General features: G+C 44.5%; 1 protein-coding gene across 2 annotated transcripts in view; it reads left to right on the top strand.

Annotated features, from left to right (window-relative positions):
* The first annotated feature begins 4,401 nt into the window (after positions 1-4,401).
* The window catches only part of TNR (tenascin R), a 429,220-nt gene continuing 407,925 nt past the window's right edge, over positions 4,402-25,696 (top strand). For both annotated transcript variants that reach the window (XM_055255687.2, XM_063625141.1), the window contains exon 1: positions 4,402-4,829. The gene's annotated coding sequence lies outside the window, so the exon portion shown is untranslated. The remainder of the gene's footprint in view (positions 4,830-25,696) is intronic.

Here is a 25,696-nt window from a genome sequence, read left to right as displayed (position 1 = left end):
TTCTTGGCCAGAGCTCCAAGGTCACCACATGTCTTTTCTGGTGTTTACACCAAACTTCCTCTCTTTCTATGCTCGTGGAAACAGTGGCAAGATGGGGGCCTAGATTAGGCTAGGAATTGAGGGCTCCCTTGGCTATTCTGTACCTGCCATATCTCAAAGCTGGATCCTAGGTTCCCTTCCCTTTTCTGTCAAAAAGCCACAGTTGCACTTCCTGAGTCCCTATGTCCAGACCTCAAGTATTGGAAGGGATGATCCAAGAGCTTTCTGGAATGCTGGTCATGGTATGGATTTTCCTTGTGAAATTCCACCATGGTATTTCACCACATAGTGTCTCCTGATTCTCTGGAGATAGCTGGGTGACTAAGGAGATGCTCAGTTTGGTGGAGGAGAGCTTGAGGGCTGGAGTGCTAGGTAGAAAACAAAAATTCAGGGGCCAGCTGGACAGGTGGCTCATGCCTATAATCCCAGCAGTTTGGGAGGCTGAGGCAGGTGGATCACCTGTGGTCAGGAGTTCAAGTCTGGCCTGGCCATAATGGTGAAACCCCATCTCCATTAAAAATATCAAAATTAGCTGGGAGTGGTGGTGCATGCCTGTAATTTCAGCTACTTGGGAGGCTGAGGCAAGAAAATAATAGCTTGAACCTGGGAGGCAGAGGTTGCAATGAGCCGAGATCGTGCCACTGCACTGCAGCCTGGGTGACAGAATGAGTGAGACTCCATCTCAAACAAACAAACAAAAATCCAGAGGCCAATGATTACCAGCTTCCAAAGAGGAATGGCGATTGAGGGGTCTTGTCGTTAGAAGTAGATCAGAAACCAAGGAACCAGTAACTGATCCAAAGAACAAGTAACTGATCTCAGTCCCAATGTCATCTTCAACTACATATTTGGTTATTGTTATGAGCCAATCAGTAAGTATTTTCAGGCTATTTTCTGGGTATCAAGCACTTCAGCTACAAGGACTAAAGAAGAAATATAAAACTTGATCCAGAGAACAAGGAAATGGGGTTGAGATTCTGCCCTCAGTCTTCTTTGTTTTCTCTCCTATTGGTGGTCTCCATCCAGCAACTATTATGTCCATGTAAATGGGCTCCAGATCTAAATCACCAATCCAGATCTCTCATCTGAGCTCCAGAACTCCAGCCACTGCCAGGACAGCTCTATTATAATATATAATCTCACTCTCCCAAAGCCTGACATATCCAAAGTCAAATTCATCCATCAATCTCACTTCTCTTCTACTCTTCCCAAACCTATCCATATTCCAAAGCTTCACATCTTTCTGTCTACAATGATCTTCTACTCTCCCTCTAATCAGTGTCTCACTATTCACTAAGACAACTCAGATCTCATATTTTCTATTTATAAAATGTCTAGGTGCAATGGAGCAGTCTCCTGAACCTACATTCTTTAGGGTCCAGATGAATGGCCACTTCCCAGGTGAAGTCTCCCATAACCCCTCCTAAGCAGAAGGACCTTTCCTTCCTCTGGGCTCCCAGAGCACTTAACCTGAAACTTTCTTTTAGCCCTTTCTACATTCATTTTCATTTAAAATGCAAGTCTCTAATGTGTCCTTACTTCTGAAATATTCCTACTTCCCAATACATTTAATAATTGTACATCCACCAGAAAAAAAATCCTAGCATCCTAAATCCCCCCTTTTTTTGAACTGACAAGTGCCTTTTTTATGGGTTTCTCATCTAATAGTAACAGATCATACTTCCAGCTTCCTGGTAGATGCTACACCCTCACTCGGTTATGTTAACTTCTGTGTTATTGAAACACTCTATTAAACGGTGTGGGCACTTTTTTTTTTTTTTTTTTTTTTGAGACGGAGTCTCGCTCTGTCGCCCAGGCTGGAGTGCGGTGGCGCGATCTCAGCTCACTGCAAGCTCCGCCTCCCGGGGTTCACGCCATTCTCCTGCCTCAGCCTCTCCGAGTAGCTGGGACTATAGGCGCCTGCCACCACGCCCGGCTAATTTTTTTTTTTGTATTTTTAGTAGAGACGGGGTTTCACTGTGGTCTCGATCTCCTGACCTCATGATCCGCCAGCCTCGGCCTCCCAAAGTGCTGGGATTACAAGCGTGAGCCACCGCGCCCGGCCATGGTATGGGCACTTCTAAGTGATGAGAGAAGATATCATCATGCTTCAAAAGGGGGATGACTTTAGAGTCAAACAGATGTGCATTTGATTTGGGTTCTATACTTATTAGATGTGGGAACTTGAGCAAGCCACACTTGCGCAAGCCCATTTGTCAGTGGAAGGGTAATACTTACTTTGAAAGTTTCCTACTGTGCTCTTTCCCCTTTCCCTCCTCCATGAGTTTGCACATGCTATGACTTCAGCTTAATTCTCTCACCCACTTTTTGCTGGGAAGACTTCTGATTCTTCAGGCCTCAGCTTAGATGCTACATACCTTAGGAATTGCCCTAGCTCTCAAAGATCAAGTTAGTTGTCTTTTCCATGTGCTTACTGCCCAATATCTTGGCACTTAGTCCTTGAATTGTAATCATTTGTTTCTTGCTCTTTCTTTCTCCCTTTGAGGAACTGGTAACTCTGTTGAGGACAGGGACTATGATTTGTTAATTGTCACCTACCATCTTTGTCCTCCTTCATCCACTTTTCATCCAAAAAAAAAAAAAAAAGCCAGAAAAAGTAAGCCATCTCAGCTAAGGAATTCATAATTCTGAAATTCTGAAGAAAATGTCAATTTCTCACTGAGCACTTATTACCTGAATGCATTGCAACATTTCAGCTCTTCAAATTGCTGGCTCTATTCTTGCACTGTGTTAGGCATTAGGCAATAATTTGCTTTTGGTACAGAAATTGAGTGATATGTCTTCTGAACTGATGTTAAAACCCAATAGTTTCCAATTTTATAAGATTTAAAGCCAGTTTTGTATATGTGAAACTACCCAAATCACCAAGAGAATTAATTTTCTTAGGAGATTCTCATCAGTAATAGCAATTTCCACAGTTTGTTTGGCAACCCTAGTGATAAATATTTTATTTTAAAAACTTAGCCACATATAAATTTATTATAACAATCTAGGCACTTTGTAATAACTAAAAGCAATGATAACTATGGTGCTATCTTGTATTTACTTCAAATGTCACTTCTGAAGTATATATTTATAGAACATGGTAATTCAATGAGGAAGCTCTAGGGTCAGATGGCTCAGGTTTCATCCCCATCCCTGACATTCACTAGTTGTGTGATCTTGGGAAAGTTATTTCATTCCTCTGTTACTCGGTTTCCTAGTCTATAGAGTAGCAATAATAGCCTCGGCGTTATAGAGTTATTGTATGGCCTAAATGAGCTAATACATGTAAGGGCTTATAACAGTGCCTAGCACCTGGTATAAACACTCTATAAGTGTTAGCTATTGTTATTTGCCAGGAGTGAATCAAATATAAGAAGAGTGTTTGGATAAGATTACCTTTAACCTCCCTGCCAATCCTGAGGTTCTATGTCTCTATATCATTCAAATCCCTTAGCATTCCTATTCAGTAGGGAGGGGGCAGCATTATCCACATTTTACAAACAGTAAAATTGAGCCATAGAGAAGCAAAATGTCCAGTAAGCAAGTGGCAGTCTGAAACTAGGACTCAGGTTTTTAGATGTAAGTATTAGGACTCTTTCCGGGAGGCTGTGTAGCTGTACATTTAAAAGCGAATGTTAGATATCCCTTATGAGCCTGTGAGCAGTGACCCCTTGATGCCACTTCTCTGCCAAGGTTCTCCATAAATGTGCATCAAGGTCACTTCTGTCTCTACCTCTGAGATGATCTCAGGCCATATCTTTTCAGATATTTTTCTTGCTAGCTTTAAAAAAAGCTATATTGTGGAGTTGGATGAAAAGTCAGCTCCCTGTATCCTCTGCCTCTTTAGGCATTCCCATGCCTGGGTTGTGCTGTTGTGCTACGTGTACACATACTTCACCTGGCTGCAGACCCTGACTTTTTGGAGGGTTCCCTCTGCTGAGCCAGGACCTTGAAACCACTTGAGAATCCCACAACTGACCTTATTCCAAAACATTCTATCCCAACGACTCGCCCATCCCATTCCACCCTAGATTTCTCCTTCAATCATGGGCAAAGGATCTGCAAAAGCTTCCATCCTCTCCCTTTCTCTTCCTATCTGGGTTGGTCAGAGGGAAGCCTCTATCTTCTTCAGGACCCTGCCTATGCAGAGGTAGCCCCAAGAGTTGGGTGCGGGGAGTATTTCTGTGCCTCAATCTGGACTGTTCAAGAGGATTTAGGATGCTTTTCTTTTCTGTCCACTAGGGGGCTGCTTGCAGGGGGATGGAAAAAACGGAGGCTTAAAAAAAATCATGCTGCTGAAATTTCAGCAAGAGGGGAAAAGAGAGAGCGCGTGAGAGAGAGAGAGAGAGAGAGAGAGAGAGAGAGAGAGAGAGCGAGAGAGCAAAGCAGTCCCAGGCTTCCTCTTCTCCTTCACGTCAGAGGCAGGAACCGACTGTGCTAAGGCTGTTGGCTCAACACGCAGAGGAGACAGGGGCAGACCCAGGGAGAGTGAGAGAAGGGGGTCCTCTCTGACCCAAGGAATTACCACTAGTGGAGTGAAGCCACCTGACTTTTTGATCTTATTTTGCTTGCCTCCTCATTATCCTTCCACCCGTAGTCCTGACAGCTTGGGTTTCATTTCTTTCGTGGAGCCTTGTCTCTTCCTCCCAGAAAAGGAGGAAGGGAAGAGAAGGGAGAGAGGTGGGCTTTCTAGGTGAGAGCACCAGCTGGCTCCAGCCTGAGCAGACAAGAATTTTCTTCCCAGGAAGCTCCTCTCACTCCTCGGCCGCCCACCCCCAGCCTGGGTAAGTCCGGAGCACTCGCTCCTTTGATTTTCTCGCTAACGTGATTTCAGCACCAAGGAGAGCTATGAGATGCATTTTGGTTCCTGTGTGTCTGTGTGTTCCTGCAAGGCATTTGGCACTAGGGTTACATCTATTTCTCTGCTGCCAGTAGAGTCGGGTTCTGCGTAGGGAAAAGAAAGGCGCAAAACTATGTTTACCGAATTAAAGGGGGATGTGGACTCTGGCCTTGCGTGTGTGTGTGTGTGTGTATGTGTGTGTGTACTGTTGCATAAGACAGGTGAGATCTGAGCTAAATTGCCGGTGGTTTCTGCGTGTCTTCATGTAGGGCTGTTCTTTTTGTCTGTAGATAAGCGAGAAGGTTTGGGGAATTGGTCGTGCACCTTCTTTAACTCTCTCCCGACAAGCCATCCATGGTGGGAAAGAGTTGCCAAGGAAGCCTGGGGGGTTAGGAGTGGAGGTAGAGTTAAAAGTTACGCACCTCTGAGAGAGCTTTAAAGAGGTGCTTTGTAAAATGTCAGTTTCCTAGGATTCTCTGGGCTCTTGCTGTGGAGAGAGCCCAACCTGACCTTTTACTTTCTCTCCTGGTGTGAACCCATGGCAAGTGGGCAGGTGCAACAGGTGAAGCTCAGGCTGGGGCGGCTTTGGGGGGCTGAGGTCCCTTCTGACTTCATGGTGGTAGGACAGTGCTAGTGTCTTGAGCTTTGCAGAGATTGGCTGATGTGGGTTATATTACATTTGCAAGGAGGCAGGAGGTACCCTCCACTTTTCTGTCATCTTTGGTTGGCTGTTGGGGTTTGGAAAAAGGACAAAGTCTGTTCTGCCCTGTTTTCTGGGGCATTTGACACTGAAAAACAACTAAGAAGAAAGGTTTGTCTCTATATGTCTAGGGGAAGCAGAAACAAAATTAGACTTGTCCCAGACTCAGGAGGGCTTGAAGTGGTAGTCTGTTCTCCTCCAGCACTGAGAGGCTCTGCAAACAGGAGCTCATTATTACTTCATTCTTCACTGATACTACTTTTTGCAAGGTATTACCCTGTCTCTCCTGCTTTCTGCCTCCCTGAAGTATGTTCAGTCAATTCCCTACATCTGCTTTTGTAATGTCTTGGAGACACTGTATGCCTGCCCCTGCCCCATTCAGTCCTGGCCACACCTACCTGGTTGAGTCATTCAACAAGTGGTGTTGAGGATTTCCTTCAATCATTCAAGTCTCCGTGGAGCCAGCATCCTACAGGGAACTTGAAAGAGATGTGGCTTCTTTTAGGAGCAAGTCTTCCCTGGATTTAACCGCTAACTATTTATGGCTCTGGTCACTTTCTTCAAGTGTGTTGAGACAGGGGAGATACATAGGCAGGATGGGGTGGTTTCACTCTTTCCAACCCCAAATGGACCCTAGCATGGTGATTCTTTGTCTTATTTTTAATTCAGCACAATAGGCCTCTTCTCCAAGATGAAGAAAATGCTCTCCACCTCTGGCTGGGGAGCCTTCTGGGTGAGAGACATAGTTCTGAGTGAAATGGTACCACTTTTCTTTTTTACTATGCTTGGCATTGAATCCAGAAATCTTAGCATCTCCCTAGAATGGCAGGAAGTAGAATGCATCCAGGAAGAGAGTGAAGTCAGAGGTTGTAAGGGTAGGGAAGAAAGACTGAAATAGACAAATGCAGAGCATCAGAAACCAACACTGACTCATTCAATATTTTAACACTTCAAACCTCCTGTCCTTGAAATCTTCCAGTTTGAACAAGTGAGTGGATGGATTTCTGCATGACACATCCCTAAGGATTTTTAAAAAAATTATGCCCTTGCAGTGGACCCTGTCCAAAACCACTGTTTATTACTGAAGTCACCATACTTAGTGGTCATTATCTCATTAATGCCTTTAAATTCTCTCTGAAAAAAAAAAAAGGGCTCAGTGACATTATTGGACCCATTTTACAAATGGAGAGACACAGACGCTTAAAGTGGGAGGTCAGAGGATAGCAAAAGCAGAAATAGAACTTCTAGCCTGCTAATATTCCCTCACCTAGGAAATGCAGTAATGCTCACATGCAGGAGAGAAGGAATGGATTGCTCCGCAGTGGATAGACTTGCAGCCAAAGCCTGTTAGGGAACTCAGTGTGGAGCAATGGCCTCTCTCTGGTGAAGAATGAGAATCAGCCAGAAGTCTCAAGGTGCTGCTGGCCTATACTTCTCAGCTAAGAAGATGGCCAAGAGCCAGGTAAAGGGCTCTCTGGGCTTACTACAAAGAGAGAACCCTGGGCTGGTGGCATCTAGGCTGAACTGATGTCATGCGCGTGATTGCCATATCACCATGCCCAAGAAATCCCAGCTGAAGCCACCCTATCTGGGGCATGTTGCCATAGATGTCTTGGCTTTGGGTGTTTGGTGACTGTTCTCTCTATGAACGTTTTCTGGGACCACCTTCATTGAGTCCTCTGTGGCCCTGAATGTGGCAAGGATGACTGAGGAGCAGGAGAGGGCTGGGCTCTGACCACCTATAGTACCACTAGAAGACGAGTGGGAAACTGGATGCAAACTCACTTTACATATAATTCCACTTCTGCAGCATTCCTGGCCATCACATCTGGCCAGCAATCTGGAGACAAAGCCACTAAGTTCTCATGCCCAGCCCCACTTCACTGTGCAGGGGAGACTGCTGGGTTACCTCCCAGGACTGGGGAGATGAGAAGTGGTGGGGAAAGATGGAAGGAGGTCAGCTGTTCTGCCCTATTCTCCATGGCCATAGGTTGCCATCTTTTTACCTGGAAAGGGCCATTATTACTTTTTTTGTTGTTGAGAAAAATGATGTATAATTTGTATATAATAAAATGCACTGATCTTAAGTATTCAGATTAAGTTTTGACAATTGTGTACACTGTGTACCCCAAAAAAGATGTACAAAAGTTCCCCGTGTTTCTTTCTAATTTTTCCCTCTCCCAACACCATCACTTTCTGACTTGTGTGTGTGCATGTGTGGTATCACCATAGCTTACGCCGCTACATTTTGCAGCGGAAATGTATTGCTGAATGTGTTACTTAATAGATGTGGTATGTAAACCCTAGACTTTCAAGAGAACACCTCAGAGTTCTGAGGCTACTGTTACTGGGTAAGTAGCCAAGATGTGGGAGGGGTACATTCTGCACCCCAGCCTTAAAGTCATGGTGTTAGAAAGTCAAGTGGTCATTTCAACTGTGTTTATAGAAACCAACAATCAAATGTGAACAGAAACTGTGGAAGCTCCTGCAGGCAACTGCCTCAGAGCTGACCTGAGTTATTTGTTGGAGTTCATAGAGATGATTTTGAAATTTTTATTAAAATCTTAGAATTCAGATTCCACGTTGGTGGCTGGTCATGAGTCTCCCCATCTGGGCTCCAGGAGAGTGAGCTGAGGAAAGAGTACCTATGTGAGCTTAGTAAAGAAAGAAAGAGGAGAGTTCATTGTGATAGAGCTTATGCCATGAAATTCAGTCCTATCCACAAAGGTCATGGCTAAGGAGGGTGCAATTTCTCTTTATTTAAGAGTAAATTTAGAACCAGAAGCCATGTACAGAGACCCATGTATCAACATAGCTCTATCCAGGGATGTCTCCATTCACCCTGCTCCCGTCCCTGGGTTGTGGGCTGGGTGAGGTAGTACTCTTTTGCATTTTACCATTAAGAAGTAGTGGAATTATCAGAAAGTTTGGTAACTTTGGTGAATGTGTGTGTGTGTGTGTGTGCATGTGTGGTATCAGCACACACATACAAATATATATAACCAGTTTGTACACCTTGCCTGTCCAATTCTCTTCTACTCTGTCCCTCATTTAAGGGCCACTGGATACAGATGGGGAATTTTGTGTACCATTAGTACATAGGGTCTTCCACAAGGAAATCAGAGTTTCTGGCAGATTAATCAGTAAATTAGAATCTTTAGTAGAGCTTAAAATGTGTCCGGGTAGGTCACAGACCTATTTACATGTTCGAGGGTGCTGATGTCTTCTGCCTCCCTCCATTTGGAGACCTTACTATAGCACATTCTTCCAGGGTTTTGCCCTTTTCTGGGGTCACTGCCTTTGAGAATGCACTCAATGCACCCAGCCAGCTCTTTTAGGGGAAGGTTCCTGAGTCATTTCTGCCAGGTGGGATCCCACAGAGTAAAGTGTTGGTTGCTAAACCACCATGTCATGGAAAGTTAGAAGACAGCCAAAGTGAGGACTCCCTAATACAGAAATACAAAGTTGAATGATGCCCACAAGCCAATTCCAGTAAATGATTTGGCAGAAGTGCAGAGATATACTTTTGCCTCATTTTGATGATGGGCTATGCTAATAAAGATGAGATTTCCTGCCTAACTAGAGTTTCATCTCCTTAAGAGACAGTCCAGTGGGGAAGGTGGAATTGGAATGGGGTTGTTCAAAAGCTATTTCCCATCATATATAAGAACCACTATATCTTTGCCTTGGAAACGTGATGCTGAATTACAACTGTATTGGTAAATTTTGAACACAGCAAGCTAATAATATGCCAATTGGCAAAGGGACTTCAAGCAACCTTGTTTTTTTCTCTTTCCCTCCATTTTAAAAATATAGTTCAGTGGCACTAAGTACATTTACATTGTATGCAACCATCATCACCATCATCCATTTTCAGAACTTTCTCATTTTTCCAAATGGAAACTCTGTACACATTAAATGCTAATTCTCCATTTCCTCCTCCCCCAGCCCTTGGCAACTTCTACTTCCTGTCTCTATGAACCTGACTATCCTAGGTACTACATGTAAGTGAAATCATACAATATTTGTCCTTTTGTAGCCAGTTCATTTCATTTAGCACAATGTCCTCAAGGCTCATCCATGCTATAGCATGTGTCAGAACTTCCTTCCTTTTTATGGCTGAATAATATTCCACTGTATGTATATACCACATTTTGTTTATTCATCCATCCATCAATGGACACTTCCATTGTTTCCTATTCCCCTCCTTCTAATTCTTGCCAATTGCCTCTGCTTTACTCTCCAATCAAGTAAGAAAAGGAAACTTTCTTGTCATGACACTCCCATGAGTTAAAATTGTTCCCTTTCCCTATGAAGTTCAAGCAGGTGGCTTCTTGGAGGACACTTGGGGCTGGTGCACATGAATGAATTGGATTTATCTTCTATATTCGGACTCTCATTGCTAATCTGTACAACAGCCAAAGTTTAAGTGAGCATGGATGCTAAACTCTCATCTATTCTCCCCGCTGAAGGGCCCCAACCTTATCCCGGAGAGGTATTAGCAGGCAGGAAGAGGTGCAGCCCTCACCCTTGGGGAGCACGTCTCTGGGTTATGTATTACAAGGTGAAACTTCATAATGGGGGAAGGAGTTCTGGGGTCAGGGACAAATGAGTCAACAGACCCATTACAGTTTATTGAAGGGTTCCTGCCTGATCTCCTAGGGTCCCCTATCCTAGAGCAGGGCACTGCCAGGGCACCCCAACTTGGCTTCTATAATAATGTCTCATGCTCTAGCTGTAAGTGACTCCATAAAAGTTTATTACCAGGACCCGGGAGGAAGTTGTGGTTATTTAAATCTGGATGTGTCCTCCTCAAACTACATGGTATGAGGAAAGACAAAGGGGGAAGTCTGGAACATTGGTCCTATGATATTATCAACCCAGGATGGCTAACATCTGACAAAAGCTTGGCAACGTCTCTGGGCTGGAATTTGGTCTTTGACCCTAGTCCACCTAAAATTCACATTCCTGGGCCCTGGCAGCTTGGGTCTTTCTATGGCTTAATGATAAAGCCAGTCAACGCTTACTTAGTGCTTACTATAAATTTTGGCCAAGTGTTTGGCACAGAGAATGCCCTTAATAAATGTTTTCTGTCATTACTATTAATGAACATTTTAAATACTTTACATCATTTAGTGAGTAAAACATTATGATATATACTATTGTCCCCATTTTACAGGTGAGAAAACTGAGGCATAGTGATGCTAAATGACTTTCTTCTGGGTTGAACAGAACCAACAGAAAATCAGAAAGTTTTTATAAAGCCCTCACATTTTATAAAATCAAGCTCTCGAGGGGTTCAGAGAGGCTAACGTGCTTGCCCAAGGCCACACAGCTAGTAGGTGGCAGGGCTGGTTTTCAACCAAATCTGTTTGGAATAGAGCCTACTTTGTTATTGTTATTTTTGTTTTTGTTTTTGTTTTGTTTTGTTTTTGAGACGGGATCTCACTCTGTCATCCAGGCTGGAGTGCAGTGGTGTGATCATGGCTCACTGTAGCCTCCACCTCCTGGACTCAAGCCATCCTCCCACCTCAGCCCCCTGAGGAGCTGGGACTACAGGCATGCACCTACATGCCCAGCTAGTTTTTTGATTTATTTTATTTTATTTTATTTTGCAGAGATGGGGGTCTTGATATATTACCCAGGCTGGTCTTGAATTCCTGGCTTTAAGTGATCCTCTGACCTTGGCCTCCCAAAGTGTTGGGATTATAAGCAGAAGCCACTGCACCTGGACAGAGCCTAAGTGCTTCCACTCTCTCTGCTGCTTGTATCTTAGTCATCCCTCCCCTGCCCTGGGCCACATGTACACAGAACCCATGGGGCAAAGGCATAAAGAAGCAAGACCTGGGGAGTTATTAACAGGAAACTGGACTTTGAATTCCTATGCATCCCCTCCTTCCCTCACCCCCCAAAGCCTATAGAGATCATCACATCTTCTTTTTTTTTTTTTGAGATGGAGTCCTCACTCTGTTGCCCAGGCTGGAGGGCAGTGGCTCGATTTCAGCTCAATGCAAACTCCGCCTCCCGGGTTCACGCCATTCTCCTGCCTCAGCCTTCTAAGTAGCTGGGACTATAGGCGCCTGCCACCACGCCCCGCTAATTTTTTGTATTTTTAGTACAGACAGAGTTTCACCATGTTAGCCAGGATGGTCTCGATCTCCTGACCTCATGATCTGCCTGCGTCGGCCTCCCAAAGTGCTGGGATTACAGGTGTGAGCCACCGTGCCCGGCCCATCACATCTTCTTTAAGTTGTTTTTATAAGAATTAAATGGGGCATGAGTACAAAGTCCCTGGGACAGTGTCTGGCGTGGAACATGTCCTCTAGCCCAGATTGTGCCACTTGCTATTTAATATGGCCTGGGGACTGGGTGCAGCTCGGGGTACTTGGTGTTTCAACAAGCTAGCAATTATTGGGCTGACCCGGATTTTATATGCTCCTCAAGTGCTAATGGGTTGGGTTGGCCCTTGTTTTACATCACCTTGATTTTAGAAGCATGTATTGGCTATTTTTTCTCCTACTCTTTTAGCACCAAGAGCCGGTCTGATATTTTTAAATATCTGAAAGATGCCTCTTCCCAATTAATTACCTTGAAGTTGTACTAGACTGAAATTAATTTGAGCCTTAAGGAGGGTTTCCGAGCCCTATTCTGCAGTCAGTCAGAGACCATGAACATTTGGGTTTCCTTTTTTCTATCTTCCCCTCCCTCCAGGTTCTTCTGCCATTCTGAATTTTATTTATGAAACATCTTCTCTTCCTTTATAATTATGTTTTCCATAAGAAGAACATCTAACAGCCACCTCCTGGCTGGGCTAGAGTAATTGTTTGAATTTTTTGACGGTGTGCAATTTCAAAGGCTTGAGTTTATATAGATTACTTTGAATTTATCTCCACAAGTGCATCGGGAGAGAAGCTGCTGCCTGCTTCGTGAAGTATTGTAAGGCCTGTAGCCACTGAGCGCTGGCGTTTGTGTGGATAGCCTGTTTATCTAAATGGACTTCTGTAAAACATATACCCTAATAAGCCAGATTTTGCCAGCTTGTCCTGTGTAAGTACCTCCTGATGTCCCCTGTGAATTTGTCAATACCAAGGTCAGCTGTGGTGGCTGGGCCCAGGGACAGGTGGGAGAGAAGATCAGCTGACAGTCCCGGTGCCCTCTCTCCCTCCTCCTGACTGGCCAGCTGTGAGCTGGGGGTGACAGGGCACAGGCAGACAGAGGAGAGGGCAGAGCCAGGGCTGGAGAGCCCATGTCTATCCAGGTGCCGGGAGGATAGATGGCCAGCTGGGCAGACGGACAGGGCCCTGAACACCAGATGAGAGCCCTGCAAATGGCTATGTTGAAAAGGGCAGAGGCCAGAGCCGCTTATAAAGGGACTGTCTCCTCACGGTGACCCAGTCTGTGCCACAGACAGATGGAACTTATAAAGCAAGCCGTAAAGCCTCCCATTCAAAGCCGTATATATTTATAGAGCTATAAATGAAGTTTAATGCTGGTGAAACTCACTATAAAAGCAAGAGACTTCATCTGTATCTATACTTCAGGTGCAGATCAATGCAGGACCTCCTGCCTTTCTGCAAACGAGAGCTGTCTGTGAGCACGTGTGCCCACTCGCTCACACGCAGCCCAGCTGCCTTGCTCTGGAGCCAGCCATGGGGTGGGAGGGACAGAGGTCTTTTGAGCATTTTGCAAGCGAGGTGCCCAGCAACGATGCGCTCCCCTTTTCTGTGAGGGCTGTGTAAAAACAGGAAGAAAAAAGAGAAAAAGGGAAAAGCACTGCCAAAACCAAGCGGCTTCAAACAGTCAGGAGCCTGGCTTTAAATAAAACAATTTGAGGCAGGTCGGCTTTTCATCTACCTTGGAAGCTGCCAGGTTTCTGCTCCTCAGAGCTCCAGATGGGATGTGACTGCAAAGCCCACCTGAGCAGCTCCATCCTCTAAGTGTCTCCGCTGACCTTGCATCCCCTGCTGCCCATGCTGGCCAGGCAGAAACACTCGATGAAACTCTGCCCAATAAGAGTTTGAATCTTGGCTCTGCCACTTACTAGCTGTGTAGCCGTGGGGAAATCCATTGACTTCTCTGAGCCTCAGTTTCCTCACCCATGAAATGGGGTAAATAGCTCCTACCTAAGAGAATTGCCATGTCTCTTAAATGAGATGTCATTTTCTACAAAAAGACTTATAACAGCCCTTAGCACATACAGATTCTTCAATTAACAGAGAACTGATTTTGTGGGAATTCCAGGCAGGAAGGGTGTGTTTTGAGGCTGGAGATCAGGGGCACAAGGTTGCCCTTTTCTATGTCAATATATGTTGACATATATTCTCCCCATGGAGTGGGGGAGGCCCTATTTGGCCTGAGGCTGGCTGCAGGAACAAGATATTGCATTCTTGAGACAGGCAGTGGCCTTGAGCCCTGTTCCCTTCTCATACTGTCATCAGCTCTCCCTGGCTGCAAGGCCTCTGAGCTCAAGGGAAGGTGGGCTGACCAAATAAGATAGCTCTTATCTCCATGAAGTTGCCCTTGGTGGGCCCTGGCTATGTCCTCATAACTGACTCCCTCACAAGGCAAGAAGCAGCAGTGTAGCTCACCGGGGCCTGGTTTCCCTGCGAAGTGTGTCTTGGGTGACTAGGGATGCCCTTCCAGACTGGACCCTCGAGAGGCCAGAAAATCATGCCAAGGGCTTCAGTTTCATTGTGGGCCACCCTCCATCCAGGAGTGGGGCCAGGTGAGATGTTCTGGAGGGGAGGAAAGCATGCTGTTGATCTGGACCCTGATCTGTTCCGAGTGGGGTGTGGGGAGGAGACCACTATCAGTCAATCTCTCATTAAATATGGTCTGAGGCACTGTGCCTGAGTTATTAAAATGCAAAGCAAGAGTGTGCCATGCCCTCCCCTCTACCCCTACCCCTTTTTTTCATTTGTGTTTTGTCAGCTTAATTTAGTGAGAATGAGAAACTCAGGCAGCCATTCTTGGAGACTGGGAGGGAAAGGGATGAAAGCCCCCGAGAGGGCCTGGGGTGACTTCTCCGGCCATGTCTTCACTCTGACCCAACAGAGCCCTCCCAAGCAGCATCCTTCTTTGTGGCTGAAGGCCCAGGAGACAGTGAGAAGTGCAGAGACCTGTCTCTCTCTCTGCACTCACCCTGTTCCTCTGCTTTCACTATTTCTTGTGGGAGGTGGGTCCTGTGCGCCTCTGGCAACCACACCTGACATTCACTAACTCTGTGACAGTGGGAGATCTGGGAAGGGACCCAGTTCCTACTCCTTGAAATGTTTTGACCTTTTCATTTTAAGTTCTTAAGGTCAAATATTGCTAAAGAGATTATTTGCCAGTGGCAAAAGCCTGTGAGAAGGAAAATAGCATTTTTGCTTCTAACGTTTTGCATCTCACTCCACAGCCAGGCTCAGCAACTGGCCTGACCAGGGCTTGCCAGTGATGAAGGAGGCACTGTGGCAAATGGTTACCTGAGATCTGATTTGGGGATGTTTAGGATCTCCTGGGTTCAGAAATCACCAGCTGGGTCCCAAAATAGCTCCACCTCTATTTTCAGTAGCAAAACAATCACTAACATCTACATGACAAAAACTATTTTCAGGCATGATCTAAGTACTTCATGTATAGAAACTAACTGATCTCCACAATCCCTTTTGGAATGAGGTGCTATTATTACCCCCTTTTTACAGGTGGGGAAACCAAGACACAAAGTTTACAAAACATGCCTGACGACGTGTGACAAATGGCAGAGCCAGAATTTGAACCCAGGGATTCTATGTACTTAATGACTATGCTGTCTCTGAGCATCACTCAGAAACCTTCCAGGTTCCCCACTGCCAGAGAGGGACACAAGGAGCTGGAGAATGACAGTCCTTACAAGCTTGGTTTGAACTACAAAGGTCAGGTTCAAAGTAAGACCAGAGCAGTCACTATTTCTCTCTGGAGCTTGGTTCTGCCAGTCCTACCCCCCTTCCTTGGGGAGTCATTCTGGTTTCTTAACAAGGCCCCATCTAACTCAAGATGAGAAAAGAATCTAGGTCCAGAGCAAGTGAGTTTTCTTAAATGGGTTTTCCTTCATCTGGTCTCACAAAGTAGTGTCAATTCTCATCTATCCACAAAAGCCTCATTCACTTTGTGGCTTATTCACTTTGGAGATTATCTGGGCCAAAGTTGTAACTACTCATCCACTTGTGGGCCACTTCTTTTAACTCTGATCTGCCATCACAAAAAATGAGATTCCTAAAATCGATTCTGAAATGATTGGTCCAGCTGGGCAGGAATATGGAAGGCAGATACAGCCAAGCCAAATTTGTTCCTGTGGAGGTTTCTTGTTCAGCTGTGAGGCCATAAATTGAGCCCTAATGGTAGCCAGAGCCTCCAGAAGATTCCAGGGGAGGCAGGGAGTGCTGGTTGGGATATGGGGCAATGCAGGGGCAGCCTAGGCACATCCCTGCTCTGGAGTCAGAGATGGAGATGACAGCAGGGTGTCAGGAGAAGAAACAGGTAGAATGTTCAGCACTTTATAGCCACCCACAACATGCCAGACACAGCAGCAAGCCATGCCAAGAGGCAGACTCCTACCAGAGGAGATGCACTGGGCTCTGGGCAGGCCTGAGAACCCCAGTGCAGGCTGGGTTAGAAGCTAGGGTTTAGCTTTTGCATCAGGTGCTGAGCGGAGACAGTTGGTGGGGAGGCACATCACAGCTCTGAGTAAGGTGATTCAGGGCTGAGAACCCATGCCAGGCTTGGAACAACTACCCACAGGCAGCAGGATGCAGAGTAAGCATGAGTTCTGGGAGCAGTGAACTTGAACCAGAATCTTGGCTCTGCCCGCTGTGCCCCCTTAATGAAATCATTGAGCCTCTCCTAGCCTTCATTTTCTAGTCTTTAACATGGGAATAATAATTACTGTCTTTAATTTTGTGAAAATTGAATAAGGCAACATATATAGGACTCCGGGCACTTAATAGGTACTCTGAAAATATTTATTCCCCCAGTAGAAAGAATAATTTCCTGCATTTTGTTTATGCTTTATACTTTTCATAGTTATATACTATACTTGATCTGCACAACCATTGGTGAAGGTAAGCAAAATGACTGCTATTAATTACTCCCAATTTACAGATGGGAGAATTACTATAGAGTTTCAGTGACTTGCCCAAGATAGCACAGGGCAATAGTGACAGAATTGAGATCGCAACCACACTAACTCGCACTTTTCAGTTGAACCATTTATGCTTCCCTTTGTTGTCCTGTAATTGGGCTGGTGATTGAAATCACAAAGGTCAAGAAGATCCACTGTTCCAATGGCCAGAAGACAGAACCAGCTCCATGGGCTCTGCAGTATCTCTGTGGATACTGGGCAGGGCCTGGGGTGTCCTTTAGAGACTTTGGCACCAGGCCTTTCAAGTCCTCTTATTGCTACAGTGTGTTCTGAGGTAGCTTCCTTAGTAGCTTAGTGCTGAATGCTATAGAGGCCAAGCTTCCTTTAAGTCAAATAGCCTTGGCTTTCTGCCCCCAGACAGACATCTTGGGAACCTGAGTCACTCAGCATGGCCACTGCAAAGGAAGCAGCTTCTACCTCATTCCTCCACTAACCACAGAAGACAAAGCCTGTGTGTGCCGCTGGTCAGTAGCCTCAAATGTTAGCTCCACAGAGAAGCCCACCATAGTACTCTTACCTAAAATAGCTCTCCTCGTCACCACTCTCCCACTTTATTTTTGTTTATCACATTTATCACCAGCCAACATAGTATATGTATATGTTATTTCTTCCTTATTGTCCATTCCCTCCCAACAGAATATAAACCTGGTGAGAATAAAGACATTCTGTGTATTCACAGTTACATTCCCAGCCTGGAATTCTGTTGGCGTTCAGTAAATATTGGTTGAGTGAATGAACAAATGGGTTTTCATCCAGTGTTCTCTATTTCAACAAGCAGTTATTAAAGATCTACTCTGTGCCAGTCATTTCATTAAAGGCTGGATGTGAAGTTAAGTGAGAGATGGTTCCCTGTCTTTGAGGATCTCCCAATCTGGTTGGAGTAAAGGGGGAGTCACAAAGATAATTTCCTAGCATTGTGCTAATGTCTAGGAACCAGCTGTGTCAGGTAGGAGTGGGGTCAAGGGAAGGGTGACTCATTCTGCTCAGGGTATCTTATTAAGTTCCACAAAGGAGATGGCAGGTGGGTTGCAGGTTAAGTGTGCATAGGGCTTTGCCAACCCAGAAGGGGCACTCCAGGTAGAAAGAACAGCATATGCAAAGGCTCAGAGTCCTAGAAAAGGCATATTGGAAGGTAACCGAGAAACGTGATGTGGCTGGAACACAGAAGCATTGGGTCTTCGTGCATGTGGTCGTGAGAATGGTGAGAGATGATCCTGAAAAAGGAGACTGGAATTTGGTCTTCCTTTCAGGATACTCATGGGGAGAATTACCAACTGCTCAGAGTACCTTAGGCATGAGATCTTAAGCTATGTTGTAGGATACAAGTTTGTTGCCTCTTTCGTCAGAGAATTACAGGAGCAGCTTAACTAAATTTTATTCACGATTGAGATGCTCTTTTATATTAGTCATACCTTTTACTGCAAGATCTCCAAGTCCGGGAGTGATGGAGGGACTTGGGGTGAGTAGATGGGACCCACATAGCTGCCAGATTCCCCATCTTCAGTAGAATGCTAGGGGATGCTGTGCCCTTCTTGTTTTAACAACCTGAGGCCAGTTCCCAGCCACCCATGCTGATTCATTCATTCTAGGTAGTTTCATAAAAATGACACCACTCAGATTGGTAATATAGAGATTAAAGGCAAGATTGTTTAGTGAGAATGAGAGATACAGAAATAAATGAATGAAAGAACAGGAAGGGAGGGAGGGAGGAAGGAAGAGACTAGGAATGGTGGCTTATGCCTGTAATCCCAGTGCTTTGGGAGGTTGAGGCAGGGGATCGCTTGAGGCCAGAAGTTCGACGTTGCAGTGAGCTATGATCTCACCACTGCACTCTGGCCTGAAGACAGAGCAAGACCCTGTCTTGAAAGGGGGACAGAGAGGGAGAGAGAGAGGCCTTACACCAGAAACTTGAATGCTCATTCTGTTTGCTCTAACTGTGGCTTATTTAAGAAAATTGTCCATTCTGCTTATTAAATCCCTTCTCTTCTGGAAAGAGGATGCGGCTGGGAGGCTCCCATGCCAGGGGCTCCACTCCAGGAAAATGCTTCCCTGTTGATTTGTGTGTCAGCAATTCAAATGGGAGTATTTATACTGTGGCTGAGCACCTAATAAAAATTTAAATTATTGTTTAAAAAAAAACGGAAGGAAGGAAAAAACTCGTCAAGGAACAACCTGCTAAGGAGAATAAAAAATAGCCACACAAAGGATATGAGGGCCTCAGGAAAGGAACTGGAACACTAGGGTTGTGAGGTTCACCAAGATGTGTCTCCGGCCCTTGCATTTCTCCTTTTGAATGCCTCTCCCTCTGATCCAAACACCTCTCCCAGGCTCTGCAGTTCTGACTTCAGACCCCGGCTTCATCACTCATTAGCTCAGGAGCTTGGGTAAATAACAGGCATTTCTCTCTCACCTCTTCTGTTCCTTAAGTAGGAGGAAACAATGGAATCTCAAATATCACTTATGCAAAGCTCTTGGAAAGAGCATAACACATAGTTGGTGCTCAACAAATACTGATTTCCCTACCTCCTTTACCCTGTATAGGATCCCATATTCAGTTGCTTCCTCAAGGCCATGCCCTATAGCCTATTAAAATCTGATTGCAGCCAGTTGCTGTCCTACTTGAAAGACCCTGAGTCACTAAATCACATCTATGTATAAGTGATTGATAATGAATTAATAGGTTAGGTGGTAGCACTTATGAAAAGCAGAAGGCAAGAACCAAAGGAAGCTTTAATGGCAGAATGTTAGAAACCAGTTACATGCCTCTGTAGTGAGAATTTGGGTGATGAGGCTTCAGCAGAGTTCCTTAAATCATGCCTGCTAGGAAACCACCTCTCTCATCACCTGTAAGGACAGATGGTACACAGGGTCAGAAGAGCAGGGGTTAGGACCCTCGAATTTTAATGTTGGCATCAGAGGGCTCACCCACTCCCTGACCATGTCCTTGACCTTGACAGTGTCATTAATTGTACCTTCTCCAAAGTCTTGACTTCGGGCTTCCTGACAGCTTGTCTTTTCCTTCTGGCTCTAGTATTCCAACTCCAGCGATTACACAACTGCAGCCTCTGACCTTGCCTCTTTTTAGCCATCCATAGCCTCACCCTGGCCTCACCTTACCAGGCTTAGAGTCCACCATCCACTGTTACCACTGATCTCCTGCAGAAACCTCTCTGGACTTCTTTTCTTGTACTCATCTGGCAAAACCCCAACCTGGTTAAACCCAATTTCTGGTCTATCCACACTTATGTCTGAACAACTATACATTGCCAGAGAAAAATAGATAGTTGTGCTGACTGTTGTCACTTAACAATAATGACCATAATTGCCAAATGAATACTAGAAATAGTCTGGCAATCTCACTATATTTTCCTAGTAAGTTACCTTTCCTGCCTCCACAATTTTATTTCTCCTTTCTCAAGAGATGGCTGCCCTCACTTTTTAATCTCCTCTCAGATGATGACCTTGCCTTGTATTTTATAGACAGTCAGTCCCTCATCTTCCTGCCACTCTCCACACCTCTTGTTGTCCCTGTGCCCATCCTCTTGGCCTTCCCTTTTTATTCGTGGGTGCCACGGCCCTGCTTCTTGCCAAGGCCAACCCTCCCCAAGTGCCCTGGACCACACCATCTCAGGCTTCCTAAGCCTCTGTTCCTGCAATTATCACCACTTGAATCCTCAATTTCTCCATTACTACTTTGTTTTCCTGTAAGCATAGAAATGTGTTCTGATATCTCCTACCTTGAGAAAGTGAAAGCCTCTCTTGACTCTACTCTCCTTCCAGTTTCCACCCTATTTCTCAGTTCCCATCTACAGCAAAACTTACTGAAAACGTCACTGTTTCCAATTCTCACTTCCAGTCTCTCTTCTCCCAAGCAGGCTTCCATCCTCACTACTCCAAAGAGACTGCTCTTGTCAAGATCTCCAGTGAACTTAATCTCACCAAATCTCCTGGTCCTTTTTCTATGTTAACTTGGTACTTGGCCTCTCAGCATTATTGGACAATTATTCCTACTTACTATTGGAAAAACTGGGGTCCCTGATAATTACTATGGAGAAATTTGGGATTTTAAACAAAGATCTTATGGATCCAAAGTTTTAGGCAATATGGACCTCCTAAAAAGATTCACAATTTTTTTGACTCCATATGCACTGTTAAGTAGACAACAAGGTCAAACAGCAAGGTCATACAGTCAGGAGAGTCCTTGTCATTGCTTAGGCAGCCCCCTTGTGAGAGCCTGGCCTCTTTTTCTGGAGCCATCAAGGAGTAGGCAGGGAGAAAGGATCTTCATTTCAGTCCAGTGTTGAGCTGTGGCTTCTTCAAGCCCTTGTTTCTGCTTGGCTGTCACTCCTTACATGCCACATTGGGGCTCATTCAAGCTGATTTCCCCAGCCCTGCCCACTTCCACCTCTCTGTTGATTTACCTATAATCAAGGGCTATTTGTATATCATATTTACTTCACTGAAAAACAGCCATTACTTTGAAGGATTTCATAACATGCTATCAAATAAATTTTTTGAAAAAATAATATTTTAAAAGTACTCAGTCTTTGTGATAATTTGTGATCACATTTTGTCTTTCAATTTTTCTTTTATATTTTATATCATTGGCCTGGATTTGGTCTTTAAAAGTCTAAACCTCAAATGCAGATCTTGCCTAGGCATTTGCTGACCTACAACCAATGAAAAAGATGTTTGCTTAGTCACAGAGTATATTCTGCTTTGCAGAGGTACTTTCTCTGACCACAGACAAGGAGGGTAGTTTTGTTCCTTGTGAAAACTCACTGAACAACACCCTCGGACTCTTATTTGACTACAGGCACCTTAGGAAATTGAGGAGGGATATTTGAGATGCAACTTTACTGTCATATTAAGGTTCAGGCCTAAACTGCAGAAAATCTATACAATCACACTTTTTAACTTAAAACTTATTAATCAGCAACAACTGGACTTCCTCCTACATCTCCAAAGATCCCACCAAATATATTGCTGCTCATCATTTCCTGGTCTTCTATAGCATTGCTGAATGTAATGTAGGGTAGATGCCTGTATCATCTGAGTAACAGATGATTAGTTGACGGGTGTTGGTATGGCCTTTTATTACTTATCTGTGTAATCTTTGAGATGTTCTTGAGGACTGGTACTTTAGCATACCCAATAGCACTAATAACTTTATATGTTTTTCTGTTATCATATTTACTATCATTTAAATAATCAATTTTCTGCTCCATTGATTTGTCCATTCTATGAAAGACGTGCTGGAAACCTCAGGGTGGCTCCTAAACACTCTAAGCTCTTTTTTCTCATTGCATTTTTTATGTACTTGGCACCTCTAATGCTTCCTCCCATCACTCCACTTTCATTTCCATGACACATTCTGAAGTACAGAAACAAGAACACATTGTAGAGCCCTCAAGTAAGAGGCAACCAGGCTTCAGGAACTGTCCTAGGTGCTGAATATCCAGCAGTGACGAAGGCCTCTGAGCTCCTGGAACATTCATTCGGGGGAGATATGTAACACATCCATCGCCAAGTTCTATTGACTTTACCTCCTTAATATCTCTTACATCAGGACATTCCTCTCCATTTCTAACCTGCTTGCACCTTAAACTGTCTTCGTCTTTCTCTTCTACTATTAAGACAAGTACCTATTTTCCCCACATCCTCTCTTGCCTGTTATTTTTTTCCCCCAAATTGTGATCCTTTATTTTCTTTAGAATAAGTAGTTGCCATGACTGTTATTGATGAAGAAACAGATATCACTGAACTATTGAGAGCTTTGGTCATCGTGGATGTTGATATCTGGGATGTGTTTCGTGAACACGTCATTTTAGTTATAGAATTTAAAGTGGTGGAAGTCGTATCTGTTGAGACTCCTGTGCTGCTATTTTTGACAATGCTGTGGTTTTCATGGTGATGACTGTCGTATTGCTTAAGACTGAGGAAACTAAAGTTTGTGATAATTCCACAGTGCTATGGGAAGTTTCACTTATATGGCTGGAAGGCACATGTTGGATATTCTAGTTCTAGAGATTGGGAAGTTCAAGATCAAAGCACCAGCAGATTCATGTTTGGGTGAGAGTTTGCCTTCTGCATAGATGGTACCTCCTCATTGCATCCTAACATGGTGGAAAGGGCCTATTGCTTTTTTCCAATCTGTTCTCTACACTTTCATTGATGGTCTCAGCAATATGTACATCTGATCATGTCCCTCCCCTGCTTAAAACCTTCAAGCACTTCCCATTGATCTTAGGACATAGGCAAAAGTTCATAAAGAGGCTCTATATGATCCAGTCCCTGTTTCTCTCTCTAGCTTTGCCCCCTCTCACACCCTGGGCTCAAGCCACACTTGGCTGTTTTCTGAGTTCCCCACACTCCCTATGGTCTGCTCTATGTGCTTCCCCTTTTTCCTTCTTCCCTCCCCTCCGGGCCATTTCGCCACACCTGCCTTCCTCTGCCAAACTCATTTTTATCTAAGATCTCAACTGAGATGCCCCTTCCTTCAGGAAGCCATCCTTGGCTCCCCAGACCAAGCCAGGTGCCATGGTTACATGTTCTCATAGAACCTTCTAAGTTTTTCTTTATCATTTGAAAATTTTAAATTATGAAATGTAAAACATACATAAAAGTGTACATAAAATATATTAAATTTAATCAATAACAATAAATCAAATTCCCCATAACCACCCTTCAGGTCAAGGAATAGAACATTACTAAGACACCAAGAAGGACACCCCTGATATGGTTCAGATCTGTGTCCCCACCAAATCTCATGTCAAATTGTAATCCCCAGTGTTGTAGGTGGGGCCTGGTGGGAGGTGATTGGATCATGGGAATAGATTTATCATGAATGGTTTAGCACCATCCTCCTTGGTACTGTCACCATGATAGTGAGTGAGTTCTCACTAGATCTGATTGTTTAGAAGTATGTAGCACCTCTCCCTTCTCGCTCTCTTCCTCTTGCTGCGGCCATGTAAAGTACTGGCTCCCCTTTGCCGTCTGCCATGATTGTAATTTTCCTGAGACCTCCCCAGAAGGCAAGCAGATGCCAGCATCATGCTTCCTGTACAGCCTGCAGAACTGTGAGCCAATTAAACCTCTTTTCTTTATAAATTACCCAGTCTCGGGTATTTCTTTATAGTAATGTGAAAACAAACTAATACAGTCCTGATCACAAACCCTCACCTCCACTGGAAATAACTGCTTTCGTGACTTAATGGTAATAATCTCCTCACTTTTGGAGGGTTTAGAATTTATAAACATAGAAATACATACAGTTTATATATCCAATATCAATTTTCTCAAATTTTCCCAAACTATTAAAATTAAAAATATTATATTCTATATAAACATATACTTTATATATAAATTTGTGAGTTATTTCCTGTTAGGAGCCAAGAAAAAATAAATTTATTTATTTATTTATTGAGACGGAATCTCACTCTGTTGCCCAGGCTGGAGTGCAGTGGTGTGATCTTGGCTCACTGAAACCTCAGCCTCCTGGGTTCAAGTGATTCTCAGCCTTCTGAGTAGCTGGGATTACAGGCGTGAGCCACCACGCTCAGCTAATTTTTAAAATATTATTTTTAGTAGAGACGGTGTTTCACCATGTTGGCCAGGCTGGCCTCGAACCCCTGGCCTCAAGTCGTCTGCTTGCTTTGGCCTCCCAAATTGTTGGTTTACAGGCATGAGCCACTATGCCTAGCAAAATAAATTTATCAGTTTAGAAATATATATGTATATATTCTAACCATATATATAAGACTACTTAATTAATACCCATGTTTCCCAGTAGACTGTAAGCTCCAAAAGAGCAAGGATAGAGTCTCTTTTGCTCACCTTTGTCTTTCCAGAGTCCTGCCCAGTCCCTGGAGTGTAGTGAATCCTCTGTACATATTTGGAGACTGAGTGGAGATGACACCCAGGTAGACTCCAGATAAGGGCTGAGCTCTTATGAAAGTCCTTCTGAGGACCCCTTTTTAGAAGGGGGCTGCAAATTGGGCATTAGGGCATCCACTGTGTATGAGGAATATGTTTAGATGCCTCTGTCATGTTCCTCCTAAAAAAAATAAGAAAGGTGATGAAGAAAGCTATGTGGGAAAATAATTAAGTCTGTCTATTGTGCATCTTTCTATGTATCTGTTTGCTTCTCTATCCAATCATGTAATATTATACAAATGCACACCTATTAAAATATATTAGAGGCTGGGCGCAGTGGCTCATGCCTGTAGTCCCAGCACTTTGGGAGGCCGAGGCGGGCAGATCATGAGGTCAGGAGCTTGAGACCAGCCTGGCCAACATGGTGAAACCCCGTCTCAATTAAAAATACAAAAATTAACCCATCGTGGTGGTGTGTGCCTGTAACCCTGGCTACTTGGGAGGCAGAGGCAGGAGAATCGCTTGAACCCGGGAGGCGGAAGGTGCAGTGAGCTGACATCGTGCCACTGCGCTCCAGCCTGGGCGACAGAATAAGGCTCTGTCTCGGGGGCAGGAGGGAAGCAACTGTGTGTGTGTGTATATATATATATATATATATATAACAAAAATAGGCCAGGCACAGTGGCTCATGCCTGTAATCCCCCAGCACTTTGGAAGGCTGAGGCAGGCAAATTGATTCAGCTCAGGAGTTCAAGACCAGTGTGAGCAACTTGGTGAAACCCTGTCTCTATAAAAAACACGAAGATTAGCTGGGCATGGTGGTGAGCACCTGTAATCTCAGCTATCCGGGAGGCTGAGATGGGAGGATTGCTTGAACCTAGGAGGCAGAGGTTGCCCTGAGCTGAGATGGTGCCACTGCACTCTAGTCTGGGCAACAGAGTGAGGTCTTGTCTTAAAAAAATTTAAAAAGACAGGAAAAATAGAGCGTGGTAGAAGAATAGGGTGGGAAAAATGGTTACTGTCTCATAAGCCGGCATAAATATTGGCGTCCACTCATGACCTACAGGAATAAACCCTT

The sequence above is a fragment of the Symphalangus syndactylus genome, chromosome 12 (genome assembly GCF_028878055.3).
Source record: "Symphalangus syndactylus isolate Jambi chromosome 12, NHGRI_mSymSyn1-v2.1_pri, whole genome shotgun sequence".
NCBI lineage: Eukaryota > Metazoa > Chordata > Mammalia > Primates > Hylobatidae > Symphalangus > Symphalangus syndactylus.
The sequence above is the reverse complement of the archived record's forward strand: the minus strand, read 5'-3'. Positions and strand labels throughout refer to the sequence as shown.